At 49.5% G+C, this 15290-nt stretch overlaps 2 protein-coding genes and 1 long non-coding RNA gene across 8 annotated transcripts in view; 2 read left to right on the forward strand and 1 right to left on the reverse strand.

The window, feature by feature from the left end:
- Nucleotides 1-345, forward strand: part of LOC120592142 (uncharacterized) — a 21264-nt gene extending 20919 nt beyond the window's left edge. The window contains exon 4 of the long non-coding RNA XR_005650060.1: nt 27-345. This is a non-coding gene — a long non-coding RNA (uncharacterized LOC120592142). The remainder of the gene's footprint in view (nt 1-26) is intronic.
- The window catches only part of DAP3 (death associated protein 3), a 23701-nt gene extending 13965 nt beyond the window's left edge, over nt 1-9736 (reverse strand). Inside the window, exon 1 of one of the 3 annotated variants that reach the window (XM_039849643.1) lies at nt 9409-9736. The gene's annotated coding sequence lies outside the window, so the exon portion shown is untranslated. Of the gene's footprint in view, nt 1-1387; nt 1500-7974; nt 8107-9408 lie in introns of those variants that run through there. The other 2 variants (XM_039849642.1, XM_039849644.1) reach the window with 2 other exon arrangements.
- ASH1L (ASH1 like histone lysine methyltransferase) overlaps nt 8968-15290 on the forward strand; it is a 108147-nt gene continuing 101824 nt past the window's right edge. For all 4 annotated transcript variants that reach the window (XM_039849607.1, XM_039849610.1, XM_039849609.1 and 1 more), the window contains exon 1: nt 8968-9080. The gene's annotated coding sequence lies outside the window, so the exon portion shown is untranslated. The remainder of the gene's footprint in view (nt 9081-15290) is intronic.

A 15290-nucleotide genomic window follows, 5' to 3' on the forward strand; every position in this document is an offset into this window, starting at 1 on the left:
AATTTTCACCTTTCCTACAACCACAGTCTCTAAAGCAGCAGCAGCGACAGCTGAGCGGCGCCCGCTCCTTCGGCAGGCACCGCGCACCCCGTGCAGGCCCTGTGACAAGATGCCATCGAGACCCTCCCAGCCCTTAACCCGGTGGGGCTTACAGAACAGTCAAGAGATGACACAGACTCCTTGGGTTCCACCTCCTCTTAGTTTCCAAGTTTACCTTTTCCCCAGATGCGAACGCACTCCTTAATCCAGTCGTCCAACAAACGGGAGCTGTGCTCCCATCTGCGCAGGGTGTGCGGAGGCGAACGCGAAGGCGCGCTGGCTGCTGCGCCGCCTCCTCTGCCTGTGTGTGTGTGGGGGGGTGGGGGGCGGGTTCCCGGGGCTCCTCTGCTGTGTGTGGGAAGCAGAGTGCTAGAGCAGCAGTTCCCAAAATGAGTTTGGTGAACACCAGTCATGAAACGCACCGGTGCTCTATGGCAAAGAAGTCTGGAAAATGCTGTCTGTGTAGCTGTTCATTTCTTGAATAACTGCTATTCGCGTGAGCGTATTTAAAGGCTTTGGGAAAAACTACAGTGGAGAGACTTCATTTTAACCCAGATCTACTTGTCCTTGTGACCCTTGGAGCCCCTTCCTGCAAAATACTATGTCACTCTCCTGGAGCCAGTCGGGGGAGGGCTGCCGGGCACCTGCGTCCCTGCTGGGAGCCCGCGGCTTTTGCACACGCCGGGCAGGTAACTAGGCAGGCAACGACAGGACAAGCCCCCACAAACCCCGGAGACCGAGATGCTAACGGGCTTTCCTAGTCGGCCACATCCCACGGGTTGTCACAACTTGTTGCTGAAGGAACTGAGTGTGTCCTGTGAGGTTGGTTCCCCTGGGAAGGGACCCCTGGAAGCCTGCACCTGGGCTCCCCCAGACGGCCCGGTGAGCCTCTCCCCTTCGCTGATTCTGCCCTGTACCCTGTACCCGGTCACTGTGGTGAGACATGGCCACGAGTCCTAAGGAGTCACAGAACCTGGGGTGATCTTGGCGACCACCAACGGAATCTCCCAGTGCCCGCCCCCCAGCATCCATCTATCTGCACCTGGCACCTAATCCGCTGGTACCCACTCCCCACCTGGCACCCAGTGCCCATCTCTGACCAGCTCAGTTTCTTAACCGCAATTCTGCTTGCTCTTCCCCTCCTTCGCCCGCCTCAGCCCCGCTTCCGGTGCCGTCCCCACACCGGCCCCCGCACAGAGTGCTGCGGGCAGCGCGGAACGGTGTGGCCGCTCCTCAAACCCGCCCGCAGTTCCCCGCAGACAGAACGCGGAGCTACCGGACGGCCCAGCCGGTCTAGTTCCCTGCGCGTGACCCCTGCTCGTAACCCGAGAAACGAAAACACACGTACATACAGACGCTTGTGCACACACACGCACGGCAGCATCAGTTGTAACGGCCGAGACGTGGAAACGACCCGGATGTCCAGCGGCTGATGATGGATAAACGCGGGGCACCCACACGACGGGTCACTACCCGGTAACACGAGACGTGGCGTTCCGAGACGAGCCACGACGGGGACGACTCTTCAAACAAAGGGACGGAAGTCAGAGAAGACCACGTGTACTATGGTTCTAGTTACATGAAATGTCCACAACAAGCAAAGCCACTGAGGTAGGAAATTAGATTAGTGGTTGCCAGAGGCTGGGGGAGGGGATAATGGAGCCCACTGATTGGGTGCTTTTGGGGGTGATAAAAGTGTTCTAATGGTGGTGGTTACACAACTCTGTGACCATATGAAAAATCCACCTACTTGCACACTTCTAAGATACTGAATTTTATGGTATGTGAATCTCAATAAAGGTGTGACTTAAAAACTTGCTAGTTAGCCATATTAAAACAAAAGCAATAGTGAAAACTAACATGAACTGATGAGCTACTGTGTGCCAGACAACGTGCTATATACATCAGATGCTCACTTATCATCACAGCATCCTTTGAAGCACTGTATCAGCTGTTGCTCATAACCAATCACCCCAAAACTCAGTGGCCTAAAACAATAACTGTCATTGCTCACAAGGCTACAGCGACAAGCGCGTGAGTTCTTTGGCTCTGAGCCAGGTCTGGTGGTCTCTGTTGGGTTTCCTCGTGTGTCTGAGGCTGGCTGGCTCAGGTCGGTCTCAGCTGGGATGACTGATTCTGCTCCACACTGTCTCTCATCCTGCAGCAGCGTGTCCCAGACTTGTCATGGCAGTGGCAAAGGTCCAAGGGAGCCAAAATAACTTAGGACCTCTTCAAACGTGGCTCAGAAACCTGACAGGCTCCCGGGACTGCTGGCCAGCCCAGACTCCAGGGGTGGGAAGTAGACGGTACCACCTTAGGAGAAGAACTGCAAAATGACCACCTCACTGATGTGAAACCACTGTACAGGCCGGCGTGGACGCGCGGACACGCCGGCACACAACACGGTGGTCGGACCGAAGAGCCGTAGCCCTTGTCACACACCACTTCTCTGCCCGAGTGGCCTCAATCTTTTATTTGTGCAGCTATTTGTTGATTTTGATTTCAGCTAAGAATAAGTGAATTATTAGAATTCACTTTATAAATTTTGGACCGGATTTCAGTTTGTCGATACTCTCTATTGTTAAAAAATTATATAAATGCACAATTTTAAACCTTTAGTTCTAAAGCTAACCGATGAGAACCAAAAGATCGAACGAAAATCTCAATCAGAGTTGCAGTTTCAGCATCAAGTGAATGTCGGTTTATTTTGTACGCGCAGTACTAGAAATCTCGTCACACAGGTGTGTAGTGGCAAGCGGTAACCATCCGTGGTACTGGTGTTTAAGTTTGCATTTTTAAGAAGTTTGGACTAACAGACTTGCAAAGAGAGTACAGGGAGCTTCCTTGCACCTTTCGTCAAGCATCCCTGATGGTGACTCCTAGGTGAGCACAGCAAACTGCCAAGATTAAGTTATGGCCATCGGCACAACACTGCTGACTAGACAGGCCTGATTTGGATTTCCTCAATTTTTCCACTAATGTCCGCTTTCTGCGACAGGATCCAACCCAGGATCCCACACGTGGCGATCTTTTTGTCTTTCTAAATCTATCACACGCACGTTACCTGTCCCTTAAAATTTTGTGACAGTTATAAATTTGAAAAACATGTCCTCGGTGACGATTTAACAGGCAATTCCCGAAGAGCGTGCAGCGCAGCCTGGGCCAGTGCTTCTCCGCCGCGGCTGCACCAGAAAAACTTCTGATGCCCAGACCGTGTCTCAGCAGTTAAATCAGCCTCCGGGACTCAGACGTTGGGGCTTTTTGGGGTTCCCTGATGATCCCACTGGGCAGCTAGGCGTCGGAACCACAGCACAGATGGCAGTGGTTAAGGCGATTTCAACCCACTTAACTAACATGTAGTCCCTGAGTGTGTGATTAGTCAGCCGATTAAACACTCAGTACATATTTCTCCAAAAAAGCTGTATTTCTGCAAAAAGTCAAATGCTTTGCTTTAATGAAGACATGATATATACACAACAGCACTATTCTGACTTGCCACTTTAGGAATCATGACCAAAAGGATATGTTACTCTGCCGTGACATTTCTCTAACTGGTATGACTTCCTGATGATCAGGAATTCTTTTCCTAAGCGAGTGGTTCTCACCCCGGGCATCTGTGCCCGCGGCGGGACATGTGGCACTGTAGGAAGCATTTTCAGTTGTCACGCCTTGGGGGAGCGGTGCTGCAGGGACTGTGACTGCTTCCTGGGCGAGAGGACATTCTGGGTGTCACTCGACACACTAAAGCTAGATGATTCCTCGACAGGCTGACTCCAGACTGGGGAAACGTCTGCGCGGTCTCTAAAGCCTTCGCAACAGGCGCGCTAAGTGTATCCACGTGCCCGGGTCAGCGCCTGAGAAGTTTAGGTTGATCTCCGTCCAACTGTGTATTTTGATTATGGTTCTGGAGCGGAGATGCATGAAGATAAAGACTTAAGGAAAAAAATACACACAAAACAATCTGGACCTACTGTGGTGCTACTGTTGCAGGTAATTTTCTCCTTTCATTTTTATTTCTAACGTTAGTCATAATAATAATAGAACATTAACAATATTAATACTGTTTATGAAATAAAAACTGTCCGAAGTTCGATAAGGTGTCCATGTTAAACAAAGTTTTTGAGACTTAAGCAAAACTATTTTTATAGTGACATAATAAAAACATAGGGGTCCCCATGTATATAAGATTATTCAATGGCAACACTGTTACTAATATTAAAAAAAAAAAAATGGAAAGGACCTAAGTATCTGTCCACAGTGGATGAGCAGCACATCCACGCAGCCAGTCCGAAACGAGGCCACCGCAGAGGCTGCCCGGGCACTAACGAGGAAAAGTCTCCAACACACATCGACCAGGAGAAAAAAGCGCAGGCAGTGTATACAGCCAGCTATCGCTTGTGTAAAAGACGGGAAAATCTATCCAATTCGTTTGTAAGAAGGCCAATATTTTGAATGACATGCAAGGACTGGTAGGTAACGCCGCCGCTTTCGGAGGGGACGCGGTCGCCGCGGGGCGAGGGGAAGGGGGCGGGCTCTTCCGCACCATCTGAATTCTGAACCAGGCTGCTGTTGCCCAGGCGAAGAGTACATTTTTACAAATTGAATCGACAAACCCCTAGCGAAACTTTTAAAGCTACGAGTAGTTATTCTGCATGCATATTCCTGTGTGAGTTGCTGTTTGTACATTTCTCTACGAAGGAGACCCTGAGGCATCAAATCGTGTCACGGTAGGTCCCCATTTCCAACCACACATCTAAATCTACCTCGAGCGTGTGACAGACCCTCTGGTTTCTCACGTGGGCACCTCTCACATCACATTCTCTATAGGAAAAAAATGACACAGTCTTAAGCCTTTTTCCGCCTTGAGCCCGTTTCCGTCTGGACTTGAGTGCTGGTTCCAGCCGCTTCCCACTCCGGGAACAGAACTGTCACCAAGCTGACGGCACTTCACGACACTAAGCGGAAAAGAGATCAGAGGGCTGTGCTGGTAGGGCGGGGCACCAGGCGGAGTGAGGAGCACGTGCTTCCCGTTCCCTTTCCTCCAGCTTCTGACACCCCCGGAAGATGCCTCGGGCTCTAAAACCTCAAGCAAGCAGGACAGCAGCAGCTGACACTCGCCGAGCACTGTCTGCTTGTCAGGCAGAGTTCAGAGCGCCTCATGTGAACTAACTCATTTTACCGACACAACAATCCCACGATGAAGGTGACATTATTAGCTCTAACTTACAGACAAGGAAGCAGTGGCAAGTACGGCAGTAACGGCAGTACGGCTAAAATCACGGACTCCACGACCGCACTGCTGGGATCTGAAACCTTACTAGCTGCGTGACCTCCAGCAAGTTACTTACACTGTGCGTCTCATTTCTGAAGTGGAGATAATGGTAATATCCAAAGATAGAATTGTTAGAGGGATTAAATGACATAAATGAAAATCTCTTTTAAGACGTGAAACATTATTTTAAAAGTTTACATTTCCTATTTATCTATGTTGCATTTAGACAACATCCCGGTGAGGAAGCTCCGTGAGATAATGTCCACCTGCCCCAGTCCCGGTGGGGAAGTCCGTGGGGCAGTGAGATCACTCAACCCAGCCAGCTGTCTGCAGCTGGAGGCCGGAGGCCGGGAGCAGAGCAGCAGAGATGCCGTAGCTTTGGGTCCAGACCACCGTAATAAAGCAAGTATCACAACAAAGCAAGTCAGATCTTTTTGCTGGTGGAGAGTCTTGCCTTCCACTTGTAAAGAAATGCAACGAAGTGAATGAAGCACAATAAAACGAGCATTGCTGCCCTGGAGGTTCAGGCAGCTTCGCTGAGCGCCTATCCCTTGGCTTAAAGCAGTTTCAGTTACACCACGCCTTCGTTTAAAGCACAAACCCGACCCAAGGCTGAGCACGTCGGGAGTCTCGACGTGGCTCCCTTTCCATTTCCCACTGTTGCTGCAACAAGTGACCACAAACCGAGTGGCATAAAACTACATCAATTTGTCATCTCAGCTGTGTGGTTTAGAAGTCCAAAAAGTGTCTGCAGAAGGAGGCTGAGCCTTCTTCCTGGAGACTCTAGTGAGAATCTGTTTTTTGTTTTCTACACTTTTTCAGTTTTCAGAGGCTGCCCCGATACCTTCAGAGCCTTTGTCACAGCACACCACCGCGACACTGACTCCTGTCTTCTTCCACCTTTTCGGAACTCTTTAATTACAGTGGGCCTACCAGATAGCCCGGGACGACCTATTTTGAGGTGAGCTGATGAGCAACCTCGAGTCCGTCTGCAGCCTCAAGTCGCCCTGCCATGTGACAGCACAGTCACAGGTTCTGGGGATGAGGACGTGGACATTGTTGGAGAAACCATGATTTTGTCTTCTATCCCTTCCTTGGTTCGAATATTTCGGCACTCGTTCCTTCAATAGTATAATCCACTCAAAATAATGAGCACTTAATATATTTTGGTCTCCTGTAGGCACCGGGGCATACACAAAAGAACACAGTATCATCTTATTTGCATATACACAGCTGGCATTCATGAATCGGTGCCGCTGAACAGTGGCAGAGACAAGTAACCTTCTTCACACAGGGGCGTGGTGGAATTCCATCAGAAGTGTTATTCTCTTCGTGTTATATGCGGTTCTGTTGCTAATAAGACATTTTACTATGAAGGCAATGTGGTATAGTGAAACAATTTAGGCTTTTAAGAGACAGGCAAACTTACTGGACTTCTGAGCCTCAGGCTATCTGTAAAATGGGATAAGATGATCATCTCCAAGCGTTATTACTAGGATTGGACAGGAACACACGATCTCCTGGCACGGTATTGTCTATCTCTTCTCATGTTCTAAGTATCTAACAGTCAACATTTCCATGACTCACTCTGCACCAGATTATAAAAGATTATAAAAGGATATAACACACTTGCATACCTAACACAATCAAAAAACACCGACATATCCTAAATGGGCTCCATGAAAAGAGCTGGGACCTGAGAAACAGAAAAAGCAAATATACAGCGAGGTAATTAAAACTGATTTCCTCTTTACTGTAAAGAACAAAGCGAGCAAACAAAACCAGATCCACATACTGAAATATGGTAGGCGGAAATTTATGCATCTGCTTGAACTTTAGAGATCGACCTAGTACAGTGATTTTCAAGCTATTCCCTGATCCCTGCAGGGAAGTCTGCAGATGAAGGTAAAGGGCAACCCAAGTAGATCGCGCCCCTCGTGTGCTCTGCTTTACTCTTTGGGTGAAACTAAAAACTGCCAGATAAACTTCGGGATCATCTGTGTATTTTATGAGTCCATATTTCTCCTGAACTCAGTCATCGAGAAAGAGTAAATGTTCACAGCACCGTTTTGAGAAACATCAGTAGCCACAGAAATCCGATAAGCGTGGTTTTGCATTATTTCACTAACGATTTGGAAGAACGGGACACAAACTAACAATTACACCCACAAAGCTCATCAACATCAGCGGCGACCGATAACACACGACGCGGCACTCCCTGTGCCCAGGAGCTAGTTCCACTTTACGTACATTACGATCTCACACACCAACCCCGAAGGCAGGTTTGGCGTTTGCTGATTTTTGGGTCCAGTGTTTCGGTTCTCGCTAAGGAACCGTAACTCTCTGAAGGACACCCGAGGCCAGAAATGAACTAGAAAAGCGTGGTTTCTTCGCGGTCTAACGTGGGGCCACGCGCCGAGGCCGAAACCGCATCCTCCGTCCGCCAGAAACGGCGAGAGTTAGTGCACGAAAAAGCGTCGCGCACAGTCGGCGCTGTGAAATCCGAGAAATCTAAGCTGGGTTAGGAAAAAAAAAAAAAAAAGGAAAAAAGGGAGGGAGGAAGGGAGGAAGCCGCGCGTGTTCTTCCTGGGTCCCGAGCCCGCCACGTCGAGCCGGGAGGCCGCCCCGGCAGGGTCGCCGGCCCCGGTGGCCGGGCTGCCTACCTGCCGGACTCCGGAGTGCCGCTGCCGTCCCCCCGAGGGCGCAGCCCCGCGCCGGCCAGTCCCCTCGCCGCGGGGTGGCGGGCCAGGCTCCGGACGCGCGGACACGGGCGCCGCCGCGGAAGGGCTGCGAGAGGCGAGCGCGGCCCGGGCGGCAGGAAGCGGCGCAGCGCGCAGCCGCCGCGGCCTCCACCCAGCGCCCGGCGCAGGGGCGCCCGGCCGTCCGCGCGCGGCTCCCCGCGGCCCGCGGGCGGCGGGGCGGCGGGCCGGGCGGGCGCGGCGCGGCGGCCGCCGAGGTGAGCGGCCCCGGGGCGGGTGCGCGGCTGCGGGGGCGGCGGGGCGCGCGGCGCGGCGCGGCCGCTCGGACGCGCTCGGCGCGGCGGCTCCCGCGGCGCGCGCGCGGTGGAACCGGCCCGCGGGGGCTTGTGGGAGGCGCGCGCGGGGCGGGGCGGGGCCGGGCGGCGGGGGCGGCGGCGGCCGCGGCGGCGGTTGGCGGCGTGGGGGCGGGGCCGCGCGCGAGGCGGAGGCGGAGGCGACCACTGGCGTCGTAAATGGAGGTAACGCGAGGGTCCGGCGTCCGCGCCGTCGGTCAACGAGGAGCGGGTCGCGGGGGCGTCCGGCGAGCGGGCGCGTAACGAGCGGGCGCGTGGTCGGTCGCGGGCGGAGGCGGCCGGCCGCGAGCCGCGAGCCCAGCGCCTCGGGCCGCGCGGGCGGGCGGGCGGGCGAGGGGGGGCGGCGGGCAGGGGCGGCGCGGGCGGGGCGCGCGGGGGGGCGCGCGGCGCCCTTCGCTCCCTCCCTCCCGAGGAGCCGCCGCCGCCGCCGCCGCCGCGCCGCCGCCATTTTGGGTTCGCTCTGCGGAGGGGGAGACGATCCCCGTCTCGGCCGCGGGACCCGCCTCCCCGCTTTCCCCCGCTGGGCCCCGCGCCTCTCCCGTCTCCCCGCGCAGTTCCGCCGGTCCGCTCGCCGCCGGCCGCCTCTTGCCAAGCGGCGGGGACCGCGGCGGCCCCGGGGCGGGGGAGCCGGCGGCGGCGGCGGCGGCGGCGGCGGCCCGTCTCCCCGTCTCCCCGACTTCCCGGCCCTCGTCGCCCGCGGCCGCCGCCTCGGCCTCGGTGAGTAGCGCCGCCGGAGGCCTGCGGGCCCGGCCACTTCCGCAGCCGCTCGGCCCGGCTTCCTGGGAGCGCCTGTCACCTCCCGGGCCGGGCGGCCGGGGGGCCGCGGCGGGTGGGGGAGGGGGCGCGGGCCCGCGCGTCCCGGGAAGTCCCTCCCGGCGGGGCGGCGGGGTGTCCCTGACAGGCGGGCGCCCGGCCCGGGGCGGGGGGCCGCGGAGGCGGAGCCGGCCGGGCCCTGACAGGTCAGTGTGCGTGCGGCGGCCGCGGCCCGAGCATCACCCCGGTCCCGTGGGCGCGGGCGGCGGGGGCCGCGCCGACGGCCGCTCACCTGTGGACCGGCGGCTGCGCCGGTCGCGCCGGGGTCGTGCGGGCAGGTACGCGCTTCGGCTCCGGGAGGCAGATGAGCTGTCGGTGTGCAACGGCAGTGTGCGCGCGCGCGCGTGCAAGGACGGAAAGTGCTCCGGGAGGGTGCGTGGAGTTTCCCTTCTAAGTTTGCTTATTTTTAGCGTAAAACTTGGGACGGTCCCCGCTGGCGGGCGTGTGCGTGGTAGGGCTCGGCAGCGCCCTGTCGCGTGCTGGGAAAGCAGCCCCGGCGGCAGTGTCCCAGGCGCCTGTGGCGTGCGGTGGCGCGGGGCGGGGGCCGCCCGTCGTGGCCCCTGCGGTCACGGGCTTAGCAGTAGTTTGTTTCTCGCTGGAGTGGAGTGTGTGACGCGAGGGCCCAGAGCGTCTCTGACGGCACGGCCCCCGGGAGGGCGTGCAGGGCGCACGGCCCTTCTGTCGGCCCGAGTTTCCAGTGACACTTTGTCGTGGAGGAGAGGTTTTGTATTCTTCGGAGCGCGCTTTCGGTGTCTTTGTCATCCCAAATGTCGGTGAGGTTACGCCCCGTTTTACAGAATAGGAAGTTGAGGCAAAAAGATAATTTTTCCAAGGTCACATGTTAAATTGGGGACAAAGTTGGGACTGTAACTCAGGTATTTTGACTAGTCCAGTAGTATATTCGCCCTACCAAGGAGCCTCAGGAGGACTTCGTCAGGCAGATCTGCGTTTATGGGAAAGGCGGGGACACCTGCGACCTGCTGACTTGTGTTTGGTGGCGCTCAGCTGTGTCAGACGTGCGTGGGGAGGCAGCTTGCCCTTGCCAGCTTCGCCAGTGGAAGCGGGCATCCGTGACTGTGTGATCTCTCGTCCATGGAGGAAGCAGAGCGCTTCTGACACGCGTGTGTGTTTGAGGGAGCAGCTGCGTGGGGCTCACAGCTCAACTTTAAACCCGTGGGAGGAAGGGTCCTCTTTCATTCAGCCAATATTTATTGAATAACTGCTCAATAAAAGGCCCTGCCTTGGGGTGAGACTCATAAGGGTGGCCCTGGGGAAATAGCCTGGGTGCATGTGAGGGGGGACTTGTGACAGAGACCCGCCTTAACTCGAGCGAGGCAGACAAGTCAGTGTGGGATGGGACTAGAAAACCTTCCTAAAAAGTCCGTTCAGTTTGGAAGAAATTTAGATCTTCCAGGCATTTTAATATGGAGGGATACAAGTGTATTTAAGACTCTAATAGGGTGGCCAGTTTGTGATAGAGTTTGCCTTCTTTGGCCTTTTGGGGAGGGGGGGCACTTACGGGTGGACTGTTTTGGGAATCTGGGAATGGTTTTATGTGCCTGTGGATATTGGAACTTTTTGGCTAGACTGAAGGAATTCTTCGAAAGACTAATTTTATAGTAAGGATCCCCTCTGAATATGAGGGGAGACTACTTGAACGAAGCCAGCTTCACTTTAATTCTCTGGAAAACGAAATGTTTCTTATATGCTAGGTTAGTGGTTCTTAAAGTTTTTTTTGGGTCCCTTACCCTTCTGAGAATCTGATGAAAGACCCTCACTGTAGAAAATTAGCATAAGCACAATCACACAAATTATGCATACAATTCCAGGAACTTAAATTGTAATGAAGAGAATCAATTTATATTCAGGTCTCATTTGAAAGCCTTATTTTTTATAGGTTGGAGGTGAAGATGTTGATGAGTTTTTTAAAATTTATTCTTTTATTTAAGTATAGTTGGTATACAAAGTATGAATTTAAGATGAAAGATTTTATGACAGTATTTGAGCATGCTGTCAGGAAGGAGAACTTTAAGGTTTATGTTTTTTATTATTTTTATTTTATTCTTTATTCTTTGCAAACTTATTTCCACGGTGTTAGTACATGATTCTAACACTGTTAGTACATGAATCGGAATATAATATAGCACAGATGTTTATAGTTTTATTCTTTATCATTATCTAGGAAACTAATTTTTCTAGTTTTGCAGTGGAACCGAAGTGTTTTGAAGCTCGTTTCCTGGAGTTTATTTTAGTTACAACAGACATTATTGAGTTAATTCTGTACAGGGGACACAAGGTGGACAGTATGCAGCCTCTGTCCTTAAAGAGAGTCTCATCCAGTTGAAGCTCTGAATTGTTATGATGGTCGGGCTTCAAAAGGACAAGGAGCAGGGAAGCTTGTTCCCAGAAACAGGTTTCATGACTTCATTGCAGTTTTTACTCTTACTGATTCTTAGGATGCTATAAAGTCCTCACACTCTACATGCAACTCTGTAGCTAAAACATGTGCTTTGGTATCAAATGATGGACCTGATGATTTGGGGCGAAGGAACCCTCTGGTGTGAAAAGGAAGTAAACTTTAATTGGTTGCTTTCCTTATCTTGTTTTGGATTTATTTCTGTAGTGAGTTTATGTAAAAAGATCTTAATGTCATTTTGAATATCTAGGAAACACTTCTGGGGCAAAATTCAGTAGTTATTTCACTAGTATGAGAAATTAAAAATAATTACTGCATATTTTGAAGAACAAGAAATTGAGAAAGGTATTTTAATTGGGCAGAATACAGGATTCAGCAGGGTAATGGACAGACCATAAAAATGGTCTCATTGTCTCCTCTTTATTGTCATGGCCTCTTGTGTAAGGATGTCAAGTAAATTTGTGAAAATTTTAATGTTTTCTGTAATTTTTAACTATAGTAGCTTATGGTTTTTTAAAAAATATATGTCGATGCATGTGCGTAGTGTACACACATCTGTGCATGTAGATACAAATGGAGATACACTCTTTATGTATGAGATACTTAAAAAAAAGGCTCGTAATGATCACAAGAAATTACTCAGGATCTCTAAAGATCAAGAATGGAAAGCAATTTCTATGTTCTATTCTTGAGTTGTGTTTAAAACATGGAGCTTAACTTCCCTGAATCTCGCTAGGCACTGCGTCTTGACAGCATTAGCAGTACCGCTTGAGGCTTTATTCTAAGTCTTCCTTGCCCGTGAGTAAAGAATTGGCGCATTCAGCCCTGCCCAGGGTGATCTGCCTCCACACAGTGGTGAAGTTTTACTACACGCGTAGGTGGCGGGTCTCCAGTTAAATGATTTTATGTCGCAATTTGGGTTATGTGTGTTGGTCTGAGTCTTTTAAAGGTAATAGACAACTTTACTGAAATCATGGTGAGATCTTTTTGGTGCCACCGTTTTCAGAGCATGAGATGTCTTAAGCCTGGCTGCCATAAGAAAGGGAAATGAAAGTTTTTGTTTTGTTTTGCACTATAGTGTAGTTTTTTTCCTTTGAATTACTTGTCGTGTTTTTTTGTTTGTTTATATTCTTTTGTAGGTAGAAGTTAGATTTTCGTACTTATGATTTGTCATCTTAGTTAATAACTGTCAATCCTACATTTCACGTTTTAGAAATCCCTTTTTTTAGCGACGGCCTAACTGAAGATGTAACGGCAGTGCGATGTTGACATAACATAATTAATAAATTATGGCTTCAGTGATGACAAATTTAATAACCTTATTGCTCTTTCAGAGTCGTATTTCCTCTGTGGATCATCAAACTTTTTTACGTTTGAAGACTATATAATTTTACTTTTGGCATTGTTTTTGCTTTTCATAGTTTTTAGTCATTTGCTCTCAGTCGATAACAATTGTATACTTTTCTTCCCATTTAATTGTGTTCATTTTTTAAATGTGAAAAATTGCAAACGTTCGCAGAGGCGAAGAAAACAGTTAAATGAGTTCTCAGGTATTCACCACTCAGCCGATTGAACATCTGTCCACACCCAGTCATCACACTGCATCCTCATCCACGAGCCTCTCTCCCTTTGCTTATTTGAAACAAATCTTCCAGACATAGCATTTCATCTACAAACACTTCGGTGTACACATTCATGCACTCTTAAATGGGGAATTATTTCTCCCTAGTTAGGTCTATATCACTTTTAAAGTATCTAACGATAGTTGGAACTAAACTACTTATACCCAGTACTTCTAATCTCTGCTACTTGTCAGTTGGAGTCCCTCTGCAAACTAAGAAGAAGTGAGCTGAATTGAAATTCACCTCACTGTTTTTAGGTATTTGCATTGAAAGAAAAAAATGCAAGTTTGTTTCTATAATTGCCAGAAAAGCTTATCAGCTTTTTCAAATGGACAGGTGATAAATAATGTATTTCTTAAAGTTTTTTGTTTTGTTTTTTTTCAGTGGTAGTGACAAGATACTAAAAACATTTTGCAGTTCTTAGTTCCTCTCGATTGGTCTAAAATCAGCTTGCTGTTTAATGAAAGTAAAATGCATGTTGAAATTCTGATTGTGGACATTTGAAAACCCAAAGCATTGCTTAAGTTGCTGAATGTACCATGTTGAAGAGGATGACTATCGTGAGTGGAAACGTTGTCGAAAAAGAAAGTACATATTCCTGTCGACTTACTGAAATGAATCAGGGTATAGATATTTGAAGTGGTTGCTGGTAAAATAGTATTTAGATATGTATCCTTTCCTTCCACAAAAGGCCGACAGTTATGCTTCAAATGAATGTGAATTCTGTCATTAGTGAAAGCTTGGTTAATTTGTTTTGTTACATCCTAATCCCACAGTAGATAAAGCATAAGTCTTTGACTTAATCTTATTTTAGGGTTCTGTCTTTTCCACATTTGATACTTCTCATTCAGTTTTATTTGTGCTAAGACCACAGGTGGTTATATAGTAGCTGTATCGTGGCTTCTTGGTGTAAATGACATGATTTAGGATGTGAGGAGACATTCCTTATTATAAGGTTTCTTAAATTCAGCACCGCTGAGAATGAAAGCTCCAGAGTTTAGATATTTACCAATGTAAGAAGCCTAACGGGGCTGAATGGAGAGAATTTAAAAGATTGTCTTTGGAAGAAAAAACTGCTAACTCTGACATTTCAGAAAATAGAGGAATGAACCAATCATGTATAATAATTACTGGGTGGACAGTATATATAGTATAAAGGTCTTCAAAGAAATTTGGGGGATGTAAATCTCAAGTAAATAGAGAGTCCATCAAGCTAAATGATTACACAGGTTGGGAATTTAAAGTTTATGCAGAAGCGTATCAGAAAAAAGTCATCTTTAAACTGCAGTGAGTTAGAGATTTAAGTTAATTTTATTTGTGTTTGTGTGTGTTTAAGGAAAAACTTGAAAGTAGAACAAGGGCGGGGTTTAATTCCGTTTAACATGTATGTCTCCATTCTTTTGTTGGTTCATTATTTCATTCATTCATCACTCGACCAGCCAACATTTTTCCAATGGTTACTCCATCCCCATTTCTGCTTAAGTATTGGTAAATAAGACGATTTTTTATTTTATTTTTTTGCCTCAGACTTATGAATCTAGTAGGAACAACATCCTGTTAACAAACATCACAATATACAATGTGACACATTTCTTCCGGGTAGAGAGGGGATAAGGGAATTAAATCTGCGGGGAGAAGGGAAGGGTTAGGGATGCATTCCTACAAGCGGGAAGAGCCAGGTTTAGAGGATAGACGTGTTATTCGGTAAGGCTTAGGGCATTCTAGGTAGAGGAAGATCATCTGCAGAGGCGCGAAGATGAATATAACGAAGCAGGATGAGTTCAGGGGACTGTAGTTTGGATCAGCATACTCTCCACCCATTCTCCACTGATTGGCTGTGTTTGTAGTGCTGTCTAAGACTGGCCTCTGTACTTAGAGATCATCGACAAAATAAAGATGGAACTGTGTTCAGTATGCTGTGCTTGGACAAAATCGTATATTGTTACAGTGAAAGGTGATTTCTAACAAAGATTACAAATCAAAGAAATATCTGGTTATGTTTTAGTTACTCAGAAATTTTTACTAGAATGCACCCCACTTTGTCACGGTTTAGTTACTCAAGCCTTGAAAATAATA

Source organism: Pteropus medius, unplaced genomic scaffold (genome assembly GCF_902729225.1).
Source record: "Pteropus medius unplaced genomic scaffold, Ma_sr-lr_union100, whole genome shotgun sequence".
NCBI classification, from domain to species: domain Eukaryota; kingdom Metazoa; phylum Chordata; class Mammalia; order Chiroptera; family Pteropodidae; genus Pteropus; species Pteropus medius.